Genomic DNA, 12,657 nt, shown 5'->3' with positions numbered 1-12,657 from the left:
GAAAATGGAATAACAGGAGTAGGATTCGTTATTAATTGGGAGGTAGGGCAGGGAGTGTTACTATGAACAGTTCAGTGACAGGGTCGTTCCTATCATAATAGACAGCAAACCAACACCGACAACGATAGTTCAGGTCTACATTCCGTCGCCGCAAGTTGAAGATGAGGAGATAGAGAAAGCGTGTGAAGATATTGAAAGGGAAATACAGTATTAATGGGGGGCTGGAATGTATTTGTAGGGGAAAGAGCACAACAAAAGGTTACAGGAGAGTATGGGCTTTGGACAAGGAATATGAGAGGAGAAATGTTAATTGAGTTCTCTAACAGGTTTCAGAAAGTCATAGCGAATACTCTGTTCAAGACACACAAGAGGAGGAGGTACACTTGAAGAAGGCCGGTTGATACGGGAAGATTTAAGTTAAATTACATCATCGTCAGACAGAGACTCCGAAATCAGATACTGTGTTGTAAGGCGTACCCAGGAGCAGACATACACTCAGATCACAATATGGTAGTGATGAAGAGTAGGCTGAAGTTCAGGACATTAGTGAGGAAGAATCAATAATCAAAGAAGTGGGTTACGGAAGTACTAAGGAACGGCGAGATACTGTTGATTTTCTCTAAGGATATAGATACGGCAGTGAGGATTAGCTCAGTAGGCAGTACATTTTAAGAGGAATGGTCATTTTAAAAAAGGGCCATCACAGAAGTTGGGAAGGAAAATAGGCACAAAGAAGATAACAGCGAAGAAACCATGGGTAACAGAAGAAAACTTCAATTGATCGATGAACGGAGGAAGTACAAAAACGTTCCGGGAAACTCAGGAATACAGAAATACAAGTCGCTATGGAATGAAATAAATAGGAATTGCAGGAAAGTTAAGACGAAATGGCTGCTGGAAAAATGTGAAGATATCGAAAAAGAATAACTGTCGGAAGGACAGACTCAGCATACAGAAAAGTCAAAACAACCTTCGGTGACATTAAAGGCAAGGGTGATAACATTAAGAGTGCAATGGGAATTCCTCTGTAAAATGCCGAAGAGAGAGCGGATAAGTGGAAAGAATTTATTGAAAGACTCTAGGAGGGGGCAGATTTGTTGTTTTATGTGATTGAAAAACAAACAGGAGTCGCTTTAGAAGAGATAGGTGATCCAGTATTAGAATCAGATTTAAAAGTGCTTTGGAGGACTCAAGATCAAATAAGGCTGAAGGGATCGATAACATTCCATCAGAATTTCTACAATCATAGGGGGAAGTAGCAACAAAACGACTATTCACGTTGGTGTGTATAATGTATGAGTCTGGCAACATCATCTGACTTTCGGAAAAGCATCATTTACACAATTCCGAAGACGTCAAGAGCTGATAAGTGCGAGAATTACCGCAGAATCAGCTTAACAGCTCATGTATCCAAGTTGATTACAAGAATATAATACAGAAGAATGGAAATGAAAATTAGGATGCGCCAGATGACGATTAGGTTGGCTTAAGGAAGTTTAAAGGCTCGAGAGAGGCAATTCCGATGTTGCGGTTAATAATGGAAGCAAGACCAAAGAAAAATCAAGACACTTTCATAGCATTTGTCGACCTGGAAAAAGCGTTCGACAATGTAATATGAGACAAGATCTTCGAAATTCTGAGATAAGTAGGGGTATGCTGTAGGCTGAGACGGGTCACAGAAAATATGTACAACAAGGAGGAGGGAATAATAAGAGTGGACGACCAAAACTGAAGTGCTCGTGTTGAAAAGGGTGTAAGACAAGGACGTAGCCTTACGACCCTACTGTGCAATATGTACATTAAGGAAGCAATGATGGAAACAAAAGAAAGGTTCAGTAGCATAACTAAAATTCATGGTGAAAGGATATCAATGATACGATTCGCTAATGACATTTATGACATTTCTGTCCTGACTGAAAGTGAAGAAGAATTATATGATCTGCTGAACGGACTAAAAAGTTTTTTGAGTACAGCATATGGATTGAAAGTAGATCGAAGAAAGATGAAGGCAATGAGAAGTAGTAGAAACGAGAACAGCTAGAAACTTAACATCACGATTGATGGTCACAATGTAGATGACAGTAAGGTATCCTTCTACCTGGGCAGTAAAATAAACAAGGACAGACGGAACAAAGAGGACATCACAAGCAGACTAGCAATGGCAAGAGGGGCATTCCTGGCCAAGAGAAGTCTACTAATATCAAATACCGGCCTTAATTTGAGGAAGAAATTTCTGAGGATGTACGTCTGGAGTACAGCATTGTATGGTAGTGAAACATGGACTGTGGGAAAACCGAATGTTGAAAATTAGGTGGAATGATAAGGTAAGGAATGAGGAGGTTCTACGCAGAATCGGAGAGGAAAGGAGTATGTGGAAAACACTGATAAGGAGAAGGGACAGGATGATAGAACATCTGCTAAGACATGAGGGAATGACTTCCATGGTACTAGAGGGAGCTGTTGAGGGCAAAAACTGTAGGGGAAGACAGAGGTTGGATTACACCCAGCAAATAATGGAGGACGTAGGTTGCAAGTGCTACTCTCAGTAGAGGTTAGCACAGGAGAGGAAATCGTGGCGGGCCGTATCAAACCAGTCACAAGATTGATGACCAAAAGAAAAAAAATGTTTAGTTCCACACTGGTTAAAAAAATGCCTCTGAGCACTATGGGACTTCACATCTGAGGTCATCAGTCCTCCTAGAACTTAGAACTATTTAAACCTAATTAACCTAAGTACATCACACACATCCATGCCCGAGGCAGGATTCCAACCTGCGACCGTAGCGGTCACGCGGATCCAGACTGAAGCGCCTACAACCGCTGGGCCACACCTGCCGGTTGGTTTGATGCACCTCTCCCTGCTACTCTCGAGTAATTACGGCAACTTATATCCTTCTGAATCTGCGTACAGTATTCATCTCTCCGTCTCTCTTTACAATTTCCACCGCCCACTTCCCCTCAATACTAAATTGGTGATCTCTTGATGTCTCAGAATGTGTTTTACCAACCGATCCATTCTTCTGCTCAGGTTCCTTCCTAATTGTATCAGTGCCTCCTCATCATTTACCTGATCTAACCACCCAATCTTCAGCACTCTTCTATTGTAATACACTCATTGTGGGGCTTCCACAAGTGTTGCTGAACTTTTTCATGTTGAATAAATCCGATCCAGTTGTACGTGACTAATCATTTAGTCGGATAAAATCGCAGACGCGACCTGCATTTTAGAATGTAAATCTTATCTTCAGGCGCTACAAAAAGAAGAAAATAAGGAGAACTAAGAGAGATTCCTCAGTTTGGTGTGGTTGTGGTCTTCAGTATGACGACTGGTTTGATGCACCTGTCCATGCTTCTCTCACGTGTAAGGCGCTATTCATCCCTGAGTACTACTGCAACCTGCATCCTTCTGAATCTCCTAACTGTATTCATGTATTCGTCTGCCACTATGGTTTATACCGTCGCACTTACCTCCAATAGTAAATAGATGATCCCTTGACATTTCATAATGTGTACTGTCAACCGATCCCTTCTTTTGGTCAAGATATGCCACAAATTTCTTGTCTCCCCATTTATGTTCAGTACCTCCTCATTAATTGCGTGCTCGACCCATCTCATTTCAAAATTCTTCTGTAGCGCCGTATTTAGTTTAAACTGTTTTTCTTCTGTGTTTCACCTCCTGAAAAGACTTCCTAACACAAAAATCTTTATTTGATGTTAATAAGCTTCTATTTTTCGGAAATCCTTTTCTTTACGTTACCAGTCTGTATATGATGTCCTGTCTACTCGGTCAACAGTTATTTCATTGCCTAAATAGCAGAACTCATCTGCTGCTCTGAGTGTCTCGTTTCCCAATGTAATTCCCTTAGCGCCACCTGAATTAATTTGACAACATTCATGGACAATTCTGGGATGTTCATCTTATATTCTCCTTCCGAGACAATGTCTTTCCGTTCAGCTGCTCTTCCATGTCCTTTGCTGTCTAACAGAATTACGTTATCAGCAAACCTCAAAGTTTTTATTTCTTCTCCTTCAACTTTAATTTCTAGTACACATTTTTGTTTGGTTTCCTTTACGGCTTGTTCAGTGTACAGCTTTCCAGTCAATATCGTCAAAACCTTTTACATAAAATTATTTGGCATTAAAAGGGCCCTTAAAGAGGTGAACATGAAGTTATACCTTAACTGCGTTCGAGAAAGACATACCGGTCATGTAAAGCTCCAAGAAACTTAGCAAGTTGCAAGCCAGATCCCATGTAGGGAGGCATAAAAAGTTCTCTTAGTCAACAATTACCACAGGGGGTAAACGAGACCTAGCCAGAAAGATATGAAAGTAGCAACAAATAATTTCACATTGCCACCCTCATGTAACCTGTGAACCAACTGTGAACCACTACATGTGTGCCATGGGTATAAGAAATTAAAATGAAGGCGTGTAAGCCATAAAAGGCCAATTTGTGAATCACGGAAGTCGCTCACTATACAAGTGTCTAATCGTTCGCCGGCCGGAGTGACCGAGCGGTTGTAGGCGCCACAGTCTGAAACCGCGCGACCGCTACGGTTGCAGGTTCGAATGCTGCCTCGGGCATGGCTGTGTGTGATGTCCTTAGGTTAGTTAGGTTTAAGTAGTTCTAAGTTCTAGGGGACTGATGACCTCAGAAGATAAGTCCCATAGCGCTCGGAGACATTTTTTTTCTAATCGTTCGCAGTTGGATCATAGATTACATTAGTCTTTCAATGTGTGCTTATTTGTTTTACATTCACGTTTTTCTCGGTCTGGCCCGTTTACGCAGTGTGTGGTACTGGTTGATGCAGAGAACCTTTTGATACGTCAACCACAAGCGATCTCGCTTGTTACTTGATAAATCTGCTGGATTTTTTTTACGTGACTGGCATCATTTTCTCGTACACAATCAAGGTGTAACCCAATGATCACATTTTTATGGTCCCTTGCAATATTAATTAATTTTACGAAGAATGCTTCTTTGTTTTCCTTGGTTTATTTATTTATTTATTACGACTTGAATATGGGATTTACATTAAGAAACTAGGGTCTTGTGTACGATTTCTTCCAAATTAAGGTTGGGTGAAGTACAACTGGATCAGATTTATTCATCATGAAAAATTATTCTGTGACATCACATTTAAAAAGCTTCTATTCCCTTCTTGTCTAAACTGTTTACTGTCCAATTAACGCTTCCACACACGGCTATAATTCATACAAATAATTGCAGAAAGAGGTTCTTAACATTTAAACCTGTATTTGATGGTATAAATTTCTTTTCTTCACACACGTCTTTGTTGCCATTGCCAGTTCACATATTGTAACCTCTCTACTTCGGCCACCACCAGTTATTCTGCTGTCCAAATAACCAAACTCATCTACTACTTGTAGCTTGGCGTTTATTAATTAATTCTCCAGGTATCTCCTGATTTAATTCCACTACATTCTATTACCCTTGTTTTGCGTATGTTGATGTTCGTCTTATATCCTCCTTTCGAGACACTGTGCATTCCGTTCAACTGCCCTTCCGAGTCCTTTACTGACTCTGACAGAATTATCGTATTTTATGAATTATAAAAGGCACATCTTCCTTGGAGACATTGCCTGCTAAATTCAGTTGCGTCTTCTACTTGAAATTAATATAAAAATGTCTATTGTTTCATTTACAACCCTCGTCGGTCTGATAAACGGACATATATTTGACGCCGCGGGAAACCTATCTCTATCTGGCAACATTGGATTCAACTACCAGCAGCAGTGCCCCGATGCGACGAACATGAGTTGTGGGGATTCACAATCTTGAAACGTCCCCTTAGAAAAATTATAAATGACTGTGCTTAAACTGACACACAATATTTTTAGCGCAACGCAATCTGCCTTTCAATAATCCCTACAAAAGAATGGCCCTGACTATCAATAACTTATACCTTTCATGAATCACTTAACTCACAAAAATCTTCGTTACACGAACTACTGCAATACAGCCAGCGCCACTACTGCCAGCTAAATAAAAGATTATAACTACTATATATATATATATATATATATATATATATATATATATATATATATATATATATATATATATATATATATATTACTGTCTCTGATGGACACACGTCCAGATCGTCCGCTGTCAAAACTCCGCCATCTCTCTCCCCACATCCACCACTGCTGGCGGCTCACCTCCAACTGCGCAACGCTACGCACTGTTAACAGCCAACTGCCCAACACTACAATAGCAAATTCCAACAATGAATACCCGCCACAGGCTGCACACAGCAGTCAGTGATTTTCATATAAAGCGCTACCAACATAAAAACCTAAACGGCCTACTTACAAACTTACTAATACTGTCTCTGTCCCGGCCGGCCATCACAAACTCAGAATGGTGTCTAGCCTATGATGCGTCATTGGAGTCTTCGGTGCCAGTGGAATTGAACTGAAAGTGATTTGAGCTATCGGTAAGAGAACTTGAAATGAAAGTGATTTGTGTTATTGGTAACAGTGCAGTTTCTTTGTTAGTAGCTAGTTCCGGAATGGAAAAAAAGATAGGTTTTCATATCATGAATTTGAAAGTTATAGCATGTGAAGAAGAACACACAAAAAGAGCAGTTTAGTGGCATTTCGGCCCTCTACCGACAGAAAAAGCCATTCGCTATTTCCAGGCTAGTAAAGAAGAACTGAAAAAAACTGAAGAAAACTAAATGTGCATGTAGGGGACCAAAAGCAAAATGGCCAAAAGTAGGTGACGACGGTTTGAAATGGTTTGTAGGACATCGTCAAAAAGGTGTTGGAATTAATACAAGAATGATTCAAATACTCGCTCATAAGCGAGCGCTACGGTCGAACTTAACAGACTTCAAGGTTGGAGTCCGTTGGTGCTACAGGTTTATAAAGTGTCATGGATCTAGCATTCAAACCAGAATTAAAATACCTCAGAAAATGCCAAAAGAAAATATTATCTTTCCATAGATATATTATTCAACATGAAAAGAAAACCAGTGGCCGGCCGCTGTGACTGAGCGGTTCCAGGCGCTTCAGTCTGGAACCACGCGACCGCTACGGTCGTAGGTGTAAATCCTGCCTCGGGCATGGACAGCCTCGTGGAATTATCAAAATCCAATGACAACGATCAGTATCGATGTTATTATACATTATTTTCTGATTTATACTACTGAAAGACCTAAGTCGAAACAAGGCCCCAGGAGTAGATAACATTCCATTAGAACTACTGACTACCTTGGGGGAGCCAGTCCTGACAAAACTCTACAATCTGGTGAGCAAGATGTATGAGAGAGGCGTAATTCCCTCAGACTTCAAGAAGAATATAATAATTCCAATTCCAAAGAATGTAGGTGTGGACAGATGTGAAAATTACCGAAATATCAGTTAAATAAGTCACAGCTGCAAAATACTAACGCGAATTCCTTACAGACGAATGGAAAAACTGGTAGAAGCCGACCTCGGGGAAGATCAGCTTGGATTCCGTAGAAATGTTGGAACACGTGAGGCAATACTCACCCTACGAATTATCTTAGAAGAAAAATTAAGGGAAAGTAAACCTACGTTTCTAGCATTTGTAGACTTGGAGAAAGCTTTTGACAATGTTGACTGGAATACTCTCTTTGAAATTCTGAGGGTGACAGGGGTAAAACACAGTGAGCGAAAGGGCATTTACAATTTGTACAGAGAGCAGATGGCAGTTATAAGTGTCGAGGGACATGAAGGGGAATCAGCCGTTGGGAAGGGAGTGAGAAAGGGTTGTAGCCTCTCCCCGATGTTATTCAATCTGCATATTGAGCAAGCAGTAAAGGAAACAAAAGAAAAGTTCGGAGCAGGTATTAAAATCCATGGAGAAGAACTAAAAACTTTGAGGTTTACCGCTGATATTGTAATTCTGTCAGAGACAGCAAAGGACTCGGAAGAGCACTTGAAGGGAATGGAAAGTGTCTTGAAAGGCGGGTATGAGATGAACATCAACAAAAGCAAAACAGGGATGATGGAATGTAGTCGAATTAAGTCGGTTGAAGCTGAGGGAATTAGATTAGGAAATGAGACACTTAAAGTAGTAAAGCAGTTTTGCTATTTGGGGAGCAAAATAACTGATGATGGTTGAAGTAGAGAGGATATAAAATGTAGACTGGCAATGGCAAGGAAAGCGTTTCTGAAGAGGAGAAATTTTTTAACATCGAGTATTGATATAAGAGTTAGGAAGTCGCGTCTGTAAGTATTTGTGTGAAGTGTAGGCATGTAAGGAAGTGAAACATGGACGATAAATAGTTTAGACAAGAAGAGAAAAGAAGCTTTCGAAATGTGGTGCTACAGAAGAAAGCTGAAGATTAGATGGGTAGATCACGTTACTAATGAGGACGTATTGAATAGAATTGGGGAGAAGAGGAGTTTGTGGCACATCTTGACCAGAAGAAGGTTCAAAATGGTTCAAATGGCTCTGAGCACTATGGGACTCAACTGCTGAGGTCATTAGTCCCCTAGAACTTAGAACTAGTTAAACCTAACTAGCCTAAGGACATCACACACATCCATGCCCGAGGCAGGATTCGAACCTGCGAGCGTAGCGGTCTCGCGGTTCCAGACTGCAGCGCCAGAACCGCGCGGCCACTTCGGCCGGCCCAGAAGAAGGGATCGGTTGGTAGGACATGTTCTGAGGCATCAAGGGATCACCAATTTAGTGCTGTAGGGCAGCGTGGAGGGTAAATATCGTAGAGGGAGGCCAAGAGATGAATACACCAAGCAGATTCAAAAGGATGTAGGATGCAGTAGGTGCTGGGAGATGAAGAAGCTTGCACAGGACAGAGTAGCATGAAGAGCTGCATCCAACCAGTCTCAGGACTGAAGACCACAACAACAACAGTTACCGTAAAAAGACTTCCACTTCAGTTATTGCCTTGGCACGTGTCCTAGAATAAGCAAAATCCAGTGTGAACGCTCCGCGGTAGATAGCCCATCCTGGTAGCAGCGACCCACGCGCAGAAGTGCTTAGATGTCTGCCTAGAGGCGCGCCGCCCCACCCACAGTCACACCACTCACCCAATGACGTCATAGTCATGCGATAAGTAATGACGGCCGGCGGCAGCAGAAGTGCTTAGATGTCTGCCTAGAGGCGCGCCGCCCCACCCCCAGTCTCACCACTCACTCAATGACGTCATAGTCGCGCGATAAGTAATGACGGCCGGCGGCAGCGAGAGGCCGAGGCGGCGCGGACTGCGGCATATGCGCCGATAATTGAATGAGGCCGCGCCGAGCGTCCGAGCGACCACACCGCCTGATCGATCGCCCCCGGCCGCCGGTCGCGCAGCCACCCATTAGATTCGGCGTAACGGAGGCGCCGCAGTAGTCGCCACCCAGCTGCACGGTAGGGGGGGGGGGGGGTGCCGGTCTGTCAGCCACAAGTAGCGCGAGAAACCAGCGAACGCTTTGTTGCATGGCCGAAATGGGTGTAACAGCATCCGTTGTATCTAACCTGTTTCTACGGGCTATTACGTTAAGATTAGGTTCGCCATCGATTCTGACCAAACAGCTAATCAAAGGTTTGGCCGAGCCGGAAAATGAATTAATTTGATGACAGTCCAAAAACTCATAAAAATGCATACGTTGTGATATTGGTCATAGGGGATGCGATGTAATTAATAGTATTGTCCGTGCACTGTTCAGGAGAATCGAACATTTAAAAGAAAATAGAAAACGCATGAACACTGTGCATAAGATCAGCTCCCAGCAACACACCTGTAAATAAGACTTAATCTAAAGCATCTGTTTTAAAATAAAAGGGGGAACTAATCACTGGACCTGTGCGTAAGGAAGCGCATTGGATGTGCTAACGGGAAAGCTACGAGGTGAGTGGCTTAGGTGCAAAAACGTAACCTCGGAATACAAGAGAAAATTGTGGATAAAGTCATTTATTCCAAAGATATGGATGTGAGGCATGTACACGTTTCCTGATAACATTAATTCGTAAAACATTAAAGAAAAGCATCGATACATTTATAGTTATAATGTACATATAAAATCAATGGTGTAAGTCATTCATACAATTGCTGTTGCCTGATGACTGATCGCAGTAACTCGTGAAACGGTACACCTTTCGCAGTACACCTGCGTGCCCACGTGATGTGTGGAGAAGCAGTTTCTCGGTATCGTGGCCTAATTGCAACAATATCACATCAGGCAATCATGAACAGTTAACATTCATTAAAAAAAACGTGAGATCGGACAGTTAGTTAGCACAACAAACTAATGTTCAACCACGTGGTTAGCTCCCCACGGACGAAAGATAAATAAAGCAAGGAAAATTTACGAGAACGCAAAGCTAATAATAATTAGAAAAATGAAAGCTTATACAGGCACAGCTGAAGCCAAAAAGACATTCATACAGAAGCGAGTGCTCACTTCTTAGCGACACCTTTGTGTGGCGCTCTTCCAGCGGATCCAAGTCTGCTATACAAGTTTACTAAAAGAAAAATCTGCCAAAGTTTTGAATTCCTTGCTGCGACAAGGTGAAGCAGTCTTTCAGAGTTGAAAAGCGAGACCAAAAGCTAACACCTCTCCTCTCGCCAAGTAACAATGCGCCACGCGGTCAGTCTAACTCACCCTTCTTCAACTGGAGGACAGCTGTGGACGCTTCCTGTACCGGTGGTAGACTGCCTCCTTCTCCAGCCTCTTCCACGCTCCGCGTGTCCCAGAAAACCCAAAGATCCCATTTCCACCACCAACCTAACGCACGTGTATTTCTCACAAGTAACCTCTTTGCCTACTTGAAAACTACGAGAGTCGGCTATTCTGTACAACTGTTGCTGAATCTGTACGACTATCACAGATTTTCTGCAGCACACTACGCCACCGTCTAGCAACATCACACATAACCACATTCATTTAGTCACACCATTATGAGAGTTATGAGAATAGAGAAACAAGGAAAAGAAAGAGAAATGCTAGTGAAAAATGGCTGCCGGACTAATGAAATGTGGCTACAGGACCCTTTCACCGTCACCAAAGGATCTTGGTGAGAACCAGATAAAATTCTGGTCCTGCGTAAAAACAAGGGAGTCGAAGGTTTATATACAATCGCTCGTCGACCAGTCTCGGGTGACACAAGAAGACACCAAAAGGGAAGTTTAAATTTTAGATTTCGTTTTTAAAACTTCGTTCACGCAGCAGATTCGTACACGCATACAATCGTTTGACTGTCACACAGCCTCCCGTCTACAGAACATAAATAGGTATTCCTGGCGTTCATAAGCAACAGAAATAGTTGATAACAAGTAAGTCGCCAGGTCCAGTTGCGATCCCAATTCGATAGTACAGAGAGTACTCTTCGTCATAATCTGCTGACACAGACTTCAGAATCTCTCGCCCAATACTAACTCCCACACGATTTCAAAGAAGCTTAGGTGACTCCTGTGTATAAGAAGGTAAAACAACGGATCCGCAGAATTACATACCAAAATCCTTAAAGTCGGGTTGCGGCAGAATTCATGGACCTCTTTTAAGCTGGAATGAAATAAATTTTCTTGAGACAGATACGCTTATCTCCACAAATCAACAGAATCATCAATGAAAAAGTGATAGGCGGATTCAGTATTTCCGAATTTCCGGAAAGCATTTGTTTGCCACATTCGTGACCGTCAACGAAAGTACGATCATACGGTATAGGTTTCCATATATGTGAGTGGTTCGAAGACTTCTTGAGTAACAGAGACCAGTACGTTGTCCTGGGCTGCTGGTGTTCATCACAGGCAAGGGAATCCGCAAGAGTGTTCCAGGAACGTGTAGTAGTACCGCTGATGTTCTTTCTACACACTAAACTGTCAAAGACACTGGTATAGGCATGTGTATTCAAATACAGAGATAAAAACACAGGCAGAATATAGCGCTGCGGTCGGCAACGCCTTTATAAGACAGAAAGAATCTGGCGCATTTGTTAGATCCGTTACTGCTGCTACAATGGCAGGTTATCAAGATTTACGTGAGTTTGAACGTGGTGTTATAGTCCCCGACCGAGCGATGGAACATAGCATCTCCCAGGTACCGCCGAAGTGGGGATTTTCACGTACGACCATTTCACGAGTGTACCGTGAATATCAGGAATCCGGTGAAACATCAAATCTCCGACATCGCTAGGGGCGGAAAATGATCCTGCTAGAACTGGACCAACGTGACAGGGGTGGAACCCTTTCTCAAATTGCTGCAGATCTCACTGCTGAGCCACTAACGTCACCGTGCAAACCATTCAACGAAACATCATCGATATGGGATTTTGGAGCCGAAGGCCTTCTCCTATACCCTGCATGACTGCACGACACAAATCTTTACGCCTCGCATTGGACTAATGATGACTGGAAGCATGTTGCCTGGTCAGACGAGTCACGTTTAAAACTGTATCGAGCGGATGGACGTCTACGAGCATGGAGACAACCTCATGAATCCATGGGCCCTGCATGTCAGCAGGGGACTCTTTAAGCTGGTGGAGGCTCTGTTGTAATCGTGTGGGATTCATGCAGTTGGAGTGATATGGGACCCTGATACGTCTGGACGGTACTCTGACAGGTGGCAAGTAAGTCTCCTGTCTGATCATGTTCACTGTGCATTTCGAAGGACTTGTCAATTCCAGCATGACAATGCACCACCCCCACACCT

This window comes from Schistocerca cancellata, chromosome 6, assembly GCF_023864275.1.
Source record: "Schistocerca cancellata isolate TAMUIC-IGC-003103 chromosome 6, iqSchCanc2.1, whole genome shotgun sequence".
Classification (NCBI taxonomy): Eukaryota; Metazoa; Arthropoda; class Insecta; order Orthoptera; family Acrididae; genus Schistocerca; species Schistocerca cancellata.
This window is presented reverse-complemented; position numbering follows the sequence as displayed.